Consider the following 9,423-nt stretch of genomic DNA (forward strand, 5'->3'; position numbering starts at 1 on the left):
GTGCTCTACCAACTGAGCTACCCAAGCACGACTCACGCCCCCTCCCCACAGCTTTAATTCCGCCAGTACCCCGTCTCCTACCTTCCAAACTTCGCAGAAGCTCTCCTGCATATCCTTTCTTCCAGGAATGCTAGTTCTGCAAGGTATGCAGGAGAGCTTCTGCGAAGTTTGGAAGGTAGAAGACGGGGTACTGGCGGAATTAAAGCTGTGAGGACGGGGCGTGAGTCGTGCTTGGGTAGCTCAGTTGGTAGAGCACTTGCCCGCGAAAGGCAAAGGTCCCGAGTTCGAGTCTCGGCCCGGCACACAGTTTTAATCTGCCAGGAAGTTTCATATCAGCGCACACTCCGCTGTAGAGTGAATTTCATTCTGACCACCCAATAGTTTCATTGCTCGAAACGTACCGACACAGAGGACTTTCATTTTTCCTTCTCTGCTAAGTCTGATTGCAGATGGTTGCGAACCAGAATAAGATCTCCCTCCTTAATTGGTGGCATCTGGGCAGTGCGGTCGTGCCGTTTCCTTCCAAGCTCCCCGTTCCTCCTGATTCTACGCAGAGCAGTTCCTGACTTCTAAATCTTTCACCGGAAGAGGCGATGGTTTTGCCGCTGTTTTAAGAGGCATCGTCACTAGCTACGCTGACATCAATTATGAAATAACCAGTAGTATCATGGACTATTTTATTGATTATTTCTTCGAACTGAAATAGGAGCTCAGAACATTTAATGTGTTTCCGGGAACATTAGATGCGAGCAGGCCTTTCCAACTTGCGGAAACAACGCTCTACTCGTGAGAATTAGATTTCTGATCTAAGCTTGGTTACAAGAACGTTGTCCTGAGGAATGTGCCCCCTTGAGGCGTAGCGCCGTATACCGATCCTGCCTTGGAGGCGGTTAAGTGGGAGATGTGTCTCAGAGCTGGATAGTGACAGATGCTGACGCGAGACTGGACACGCACGTAGTTTATGTATCAGACGATAGAGGACAATATTGGATAGGGGGACTGTGATTTTAGTTTCGATTGTGCCCACCAGAGTGCACTAAAGTAATAGAATGTTTTCATAAACTGTTCTAGTATTTTCATAAAGTGTTATTATAGCTTTTTGTGTATGTAAAATGTTATAAATGTGTTTTAACAGTATGAATGATGCGTGAGTGTGGTTTAAGGTTAATATGAAGATAATTGTTCAACGAGTTATGTAGTAGGATTTAGTGTGGGAACATTTCGAAGAAGTATGGATATGGACAAAGGGGATTTTTGTAGAATAGATTTGTAAAGTATGTTTATGGTAAAGGGAAAGTTAATTCAGGTATAAATAACAATAGTAAATAACTTTATGCATAAACAAAACTTCAGCATATTAGATAATTACGTCGGTAAAAGGTGCAGGCGTTAGGTTTACTATTTTGCCATCGGTTATTGATGAAAAGCGCGGACTGACGCGGGAGAATGTTGTTTTCCTATTGGCTGTTGAGTAAACTGACCAATGGTAAAGCAATATTCTTCGCGCGCTTTTCTCTGCTGGTAGAGAAGGCTTAGAGTATTCTGGAGAAGAGTCGAAGCCTAGCCATGAAAGAGATCGGACGTGTGCAGTAGTAGTTCCGATGGAAACGATAAGTTGCCAGATCTAGCAGTGTTTCATACATCAAAAGTGTTGGAAAGTGACGGCATAATTATTCCGACGTAGGTGTAGAAATTTCGGAATTTTTAAGTGAATTTTGTGACGAGATAAGACATATATATTGAGCAGCTCGGTGGCTGAAAACTGTGACTGCATTTGGTACCGACGGAGTTAATATTTGGCGAGCACTATCGCCCTAAAACAATCAGTATTTTTGTAGCTTTTACGTTTCCGGGAAATGGAACACCATAAACTTGCTAACGTGAGTGAAAGGGATTGTGAGTGACTGTGTTAAGACTAGCACGGGCTTGGCGGTGATACTTGTTCACCTAACTTTCAGAATATATTAATTGAGGACAAAATTTCCGACCTTTCATTTCATATGAAAACTTTCTCCCGAAATGTAGGTTAGTGACTTTAGTTGCAGCCTGGTTCACGTCGAAGTACAGTATGTTTCACTCGGCTTTCCTTCTGATGATCTGCTGAGACAATGTTCTCAGGTAGGTGCAGGTCCGTCGTAAAGGGACGGAAAGAACCGCGCCGCCGCACCCTCTCTCTTTGGGAAGGGGCGCGCCGCCAGTGACCGTTCCCCTCGAGTCTCCCAACTAAAAAGATAAGACTTATCTGTCACTGTTATTTTGCTGATAACGGGTTCCAGTACGTATACTGTCCTGACTGTTGCTGTTATATCACCCGGAGCGACCTTCATTATTACTTCTAGAATTTTGAGTGCTACTAACACCCATTTTTCGAACTCCGCTGATGGCAAGAAGTCCGTTTCTTTCATATAGAAACTCGTCCACCATGGCCAACATGTCTAAATACTGCTCCGACTCACTGCTGGTACAATTAGATGTTTCTCTCTGGCGAACTCGGATATACGCTGGTAGCTTACAGATCTACGACCTTGGGTGGGTTCAGATGACGCAATGAGTAAACTTCACACAAGAAGAATTCTCACATGGTTCCTCAAGTCTGACTATGCGGGCCCAATCACCAGAGATCGAGCCGTTCTCCCTGCTGTCTGGCCCACTTCCACCACTGCGCAAGAAACTCTCAACTTAGTTGCTCGAAATCCATTCAGTAACGCCCTGTCATGTACCACAAGACTCGTTTCGGAAGTTAAATGCTGTCCGACAATGTTCATTAACTGCTTGTGAGTAATGCGTATCATCTCTGCCCAATCTCGGAAGTTTTGTAGAAGATCCACCGGATGGACTCTGAAGTTCAACTCATTGAATTTTTGCCAAGTAGGTGGGGTAATCTGTGGGGGAGAGGGTGCCAAGGGGGTAGTGTACAAACAGTAGAACATGGGGGGCACCCTCCTGCAAGGGCTGTGTGTTCGACCCCACGGGCAGATTAGTGGTTCCCACTGTGTGTAACAGCTCTGGCAGCCTCACCTCTCGGCACACACTGATTAGAATAAGTTTCGTGCACTGTACCAGAACCACAGCTGGGGCCCTATTCTGTATCGTTTATACCGATCGGCGTAGTAGGTTAGTCTCGGTAGTGACGTCATTTTCGGTTCTTTATCGAAATATCCTATTCAGTAAGCTCCTGAGACTTGTTACCGAACAGTCCTGCCACCGATTTTACGACAATTGTACCGAGAGGCTTTGGATTTCGGTGTGGCCCTGTCGATCGGTGAGCTGTGGTTTATGTACACCTATAATTTGTTATTTTAAACATATTTAGCGGTTTTAGCTTTGGATTTAGTGACTATGATACTAAAGAATCACCAGAGCACGCATCCGGTTGGAAAGCGAGTTCATAATAGACTATTTTCCTTTGTTAGAAATATGGTTAGGTTACGTTGTTACTGTGAATACATCCAAAAAACAACGTTTTCGGTCAATATTCTCTCAAAATACATGTTACTTTTATGCAAATAAGAGTTTAAAGATCATTAAATATCAAGACATCGGCTCTGCTTTTGTATATTTCATGAGTGTGAACTGACGTTGCTAGTGCCTTTGTGTACGTTTTCCCACAAATGGGTTAGTTAGTAATTATTGAAACGTGTTTACAACTTTCAAGTAACAACGTAAAGCAATTATGTGAAGCCTGAAATTGGAAACCTTCCAAACTGTCACGCATTTATGACTTACGCAGCGCCGTTTGGCAACGAACTCAGCCAACATTCCTTACAGTATACTTCAAGAATTCAGCACACTGTGTCTGTCGTTTGGCGTGGTTCAAAAAATGGTTCAAATGGCTCTGAGCACTATGGGACTCAACTGCTGAGGTCATTAGTCCCCTAGAACTTAGAACTAGTTAAACCTAACTAACCTAAGGACATCACAAACATCCATGCCCGAGGCAGGATTCCAACCTGCGACCGTAGCGGTCTTGCGGTTCCAGACTGCAGCGCCTTCAACCGCACGGCCACTTCGGCCGGCGTTTGGCGTGGCCAAGTGGTTAGCGCGCAAAAATGCGACACGAAAGAACGGGGTTCGCGCATGGATTGATGCGAAAAAAATTTTTTTTTCCTCTTCATATATGCAACACGTTCTGAGACATTGTTATTCGTATAAGTTAAGATTTTTCGGCAATATTCGTTATTGCTTACATGTAAGAGCGCACTTCCTCAGTGATGATTTCGTGATTTCTGTGCGTTTAAAGTACGAAATATGGATTTGTTGGAGATGAAATTGCTGTGAGTGAAACAACCGACTGTGACCTTTATATTTTTTCTTGTCAGAAATAATTTACCTTTTTTTCCGAATATGTAGCGATTTCCAAGTACGCGGTTAGGCTGGAATCTAAGAGCACAACTTAGATGACTGGGAACGTAACTAGCAGCAGCCATCTTCATAATCTTGCTTGTCACAAGCATTTATGTGCGATCGAATCCTCAGCCACAGTAGACAGAGACGAAAGATCTCTGCCGTAATATTTTTGGACTGTAGCACCATATACGAAACATTTTCATTCAAGAGATGCATGTTCAGGAGCTCTCGAAAATGCGTATTTTTTTCAGTTTGTTTTTAAGACCCAAATCGTTGATTTATAATGTAGGGAAGTGGGCTACTTAATCATTTGTATCTCTAGGAGCGAGTCATAACGACATTCTGTTTATCTTCTTATTCTTTGTAACTCAGAATCAATTTTTCGGGCGCTTTTGTAGATGTATTAGTACAATGTGGTACTACACACTATTCCTAACTCATTTTCCAAAACGTAAAATCCAAAATACGATGTCCGTGCAAATGAGAATAAGATGACATAATGCAGCATTTACGACAATCTGCAGAATACAGTCAAATTCGCTATCGTTCTTGTGCATGCATGGAAGCATGCGGTCAGAGAAAATGTAAAAATTTTTATGCATTTCAGCTGAGAATCATGGAAATTGGTATACTGCGCCTGATACCTCGTAATGTGCAGTATATCCAAGAAAATGATGGTCAGCAGTCTGCATCAGAAGTAAAATTACGATAGCTTTGTTCACGGTGATTTAATCTAATCTTCACGGCAAACTCACGACAGAAAAAATACAGTTTCATCACTAAAAGCGAAGTGTAAAACGCGAGATGACACCATACCGGCCGATGGGCAGTCCTGGTTGGACCCCATTTACAGTTTATAGGCAGCACAGGCCGCTTCCAAACGAAGAAAGAATGATAGGAAGAAAAATAAGAGCAAATAAAAAATGATGCGACGACAGATCAAAATAAAAAAAGTGACATTGAAAGCAGTTAATTGAAAATTTCAATAATCAGTGTCATTTTGATAAATATTTAAGAGTTATATTTGTTTGTGTTTAGAACCAGTTGCAACCATCATTTGATGCCTTAGAGAAGTTCGGTTCAACACCATGTCATAGAAATTTACCTACTGTAAGCCAATCTCTGTGATGACAATAATTGAATACGTGATGCCAAATCGCATCTTGAGTAGTGAGGCATCACCGTTGCTGGTGCAATTTTTTAATGCGGGTTGCCTGCGTCAGGGACTGGTGTACACTCAGGGGCAAACTATTGTTCTTTTTTGACTGGCATGTAGTGACCCCCTAAGGATAATTCCTCCTTTTGATTTACATGTCCTTAACCTACTGTTCTGCACCCCTCCCCCTTCTCCTTCTCCTTCCAATTCCTCATGAAACCTCAAACCCACCCCCCTCTCTTTTGCTGAGCTATTCGAATAACCTACTCTCACTCTTATCAATTTGATTGACTACTTAATTAAATTGATCAATTAATTAACCCCTCCCCTCTGGTAAACCCCCACCCATCCCCCCCACCTTCCCCCACACCCCTCTTCTGTCTGGAAGTTGGTAGCTCTGCAGTGGAGAGGAAAGATGTCATAAAAGTAAATTCAAGGGTATATTGTTTATTTATTAAAAAAAATAATGAAATATGGAAAGAAACTTCCTCTATTACACCGGTCTGCCACTGACGACGGAAGCTCGAATATTTCAGCGTGAAACCAATCTCCAACCCAGCTATATATCACCACATATCGCGTCGACGTAGTAAACACACAATTTGTATCCTACACCAAACAAAATCATCACTTCTGCATCCTGCATATAGGTATCGTCCATCAGACACTTGTACTTATACTGTGAAGACAGACCATGTAAGCACATGGATTTTATATACTCCTCACAGCACTAGATATTTCCCACAAGGTCGGAAGGTCATCTACTGCAGCCGATGGTCACAAGTCATCTGCTCACACACACACTCTGAAACAGCGTGTGACCAGAGCACCCTCAGTAGACAAAGGCCAATCTCTGAACTGTTGTACAAAGTCTGGGTTGGTTCCCGTCGGCACAAGGGCGTCACCGTTTTTGGTCTCGACCTGCTTCCTTGCTTTCTACCCTTATCTAGACTCTGGGATTACAAGAACACATGTATTTTCATATGGTTTGCCAGGGTATCATACCATTTACGTGATGCTTCTCGATATCAAGCACATAGCAGTATGCTACCAGTTGCTTGCACAGTATAAAACAGTGGCAGACCAGTATACGATATAGACTGGAAATTATTTCTCTAGAAACCTGAAACTTTAGTCGGGTGCAGCGTGCTGTAAAGCACTGAGTAACTAGAAACTTACCTCGTCTGCAAAGATCCGTATGTGAAAACTCAAAACAAAAAAAAAAAAAGAAGAAGAAACTTATATTTCCACTTGTGAATACTGATGTCGATGATATAACAGATTCCAAATCATCCTTATAATTTACAAAGTCAAGTAAGGTGCTTCTCATGTCTAGAGAACCACCAAACATTTCTTTCACCTGTCTTTCACCTGCTAGATGCACACACATTCGATGTTCTCTCAACCAAACAAAGGGGGGAAATATGCAGAAGCAGTCAACCGGACAATTTACATGGGAAATAATAATATTCCAGTGCAAACAGACATCTATATTGAATCTTCTCAAATTTCCACGGAAAACAAACGTGATCACGAAGGCTGTCCAACACATACTGAGTATTAGCTCAGTATTCAACCGTCTAGAGGACGACATGGTTAGGTCAGCTACATTCCTGCATCCCAACAGGCCTTTCCATTCTGATGACTCCTGCCGATAGCTGGAAACATGAATCATTCCCACCACAGGCCACCGCCGCAGTGCGCTATGTATCACCAGACAGAATCGTCTTAGGAAACCGGCTATATATGTATTTGATTGCTATACTTAGGATTAAATATTATGATTGCGGCATCAATTGGACAATATTCAACAATGAGCGAAGTGAAACTTCCTGGCAGATTAAAACTATGTGCCCGACCGAGACTCGAACTCGGGACCCCGAGTTCGAGTCTCGGTCGGGCACACAGTTTTAATTTGCCAGGAAGTTTCATATCAGCGCACACTCCGCTGCAGAGTGAAAATCTCATTCTGGAATGACCGAAGTATTGGAAATGTCTCCTGCTGACAGCTGTGGCTCTGTTCCATTCATATAACTTGACATACTTTCCCAACTAAAAAGAAACTTCCATTCCCTTTGTGGCTATCACAGTATTCCACATCAAATCCATACCTTCCTTAGAGCTGGACATAGTCATTTTCCTTGCACATGTTGTAACACATACTTCATAATCCTGATGCTCAAGGCAAACCTATCACACATCCCCTGCTACTAAGTATAATACTTCACCAAACCGCAGTATTGACCATCTAGGCATGGTTGAACTTACGACAACACGAGCAGTATACCTCCTTCCTTGTGAAATGATTGGAACTGTTCAGCTGTCGGACCCCCTCCGTCGAATAGGCATTGCTCATGCATGGTTGTTTACATCTTTGGGCAGGTTTAGCGACATCTCTGACCAATCACAGGGACTGTGTCTGTGATACAATATCCACAGTCAACGTCTACCTTCAGGAGTTCTGGGAACCAGGGTAATGCAAAACTTTTTCATCTCTAAGTAGCACTTGCAACCTACGTCCTCAATTATTTGCTTGACGTATTCCAATCTCTGTCATCCTCTACAGTTTTTGCCCTCTACAGCTCCCTCTAGTACCATGGAAGTCATTCCCTCATGTTTTAGCAGATGTCCTATCATCCTGTCCCTTCTCCTTATCAGTGTTTTCCACATATTCCTTTCCTCTCCGATTCTGCGTAGAACCTCCTCATTCCTTACCTTATCAGTCCACCTAATTTTCAACATTCGTCTATAGCACCACATCTCAAATGCTTCGATTCTCTTCTGTTCCGGTTTTCCCACAGTCCATGTTTCACTACCATACAATGCAGTACTCCAGACGTACATCCTCAGAAATTTCTTCCTCAAATTAAGGCCGGTATTTAATATTAGTAGACTTCTCTTGGCCAGAAATGCCTTTTTTGCCATAGCGAGTCTGCTTTTGATGTCCTCCTTGCTCCGTCCGTCATTGGTTATTTTACTGCCTAAGTAGCAGAATTCCTTAACTTCATTGACTTCGTGACCATCAATCCTGATGTTAAGTTTCTCGCTGTTCTCATTTCTACTACTTCTCATTACCTTCGTCTTTCTCCGATTTACTCTCAAACCATACTGTGTACTCATTAGACTGTTCATTCCGTTCAGCAGATCATTTAATTCTTCTTCACTTTCACTCAGGATAGCAATGTCATCAGCGAATCGTATCATTGATATCCTTTCACTTGGTATTTTAATTCCACTCCTGAACCTTTCTTTTATTTCCATCATTGCTTCCTCGATGTACAGATTGAAGAGTAGGGGCGAAACGCTACAGCCTTGTCTTACACCCTTCTTAATACGAGCACTTCGTTCTTGATCGTCCACTCTTATTATTCCCTCTTGGTTGTTGTACCCGTCTCTCCCTATAGCTTACCCCTACTTTTTTCAGAACCTCGAACAGCTTGCACCATTTTATATTGTCGAACGCTTTTTCCAGGTCAACAAAGCCTATGAAAGTGTCTTGATTTTTCTTTAGCCTTGCTTCCATTATTAGCCGTAAAGTCAAAATTGCCTCTCTCGTCCCTTTACTTTTCCTAAAGCCAAACTGATCGTCACCTAGCGCATTCTCAATTTTATTTTCCATTCTTCTGTATATTATTCTTGTAAGCAGGTTCGATGCATGAGCTGTTAAGCTGATTGTGCGATAATTCTCGCACTTGTCAGCTCTTGCCGTCTTCGGAATTGTGTGGATGATGCTTTTCCGAAAGTCAGATGGTATATCGCCAGACTCATATATTCTACACACCTACGTGAATAGTCGTTTTGTTGCCAGTTCCCCCAATGATTTTAGAAATTCTGATGGAATGTTATCTATCCCTTCTGCCTTATTTGACCGTAAGTCCTCCAAAGCTCTTTTAAATTCCGATTCTAATACTGGATCCCCT

General features: G+C 42.5%; 1 non-coding gene across 1 annotated transcript; it reads left to right on the plus strand.

Moving 5' to 3' along the window:
* Positions 1-228: 228 nt before the first annotated feature.
* Trnas-cga (transfer RNA serine (anticodon CGA)) lies at positions 229-303 on the plus strand. The gene has a single exon. It is a non-coding gene; the product is annotated as a tRNA-Ser (tRNA).
* Positions 304-9,423: the final 9,120 nt, after the last annotated feature.

This window comes from Schistocerca serialis, chromosome 7 (genome assembly GCF_023864345.2).
Source record: "Schistocerca serialis cubense isolate TAMUIC-IGC-003099 chromosome 7, iqSchSeri2.2, whole genome shotgun sequence".
Lineage (NCBI taxonomy): Eukaryota > Metazoa > Arthropoda > Insecta > Orthoptera > Acrididae > Schistocerca > Schistocerca serialis.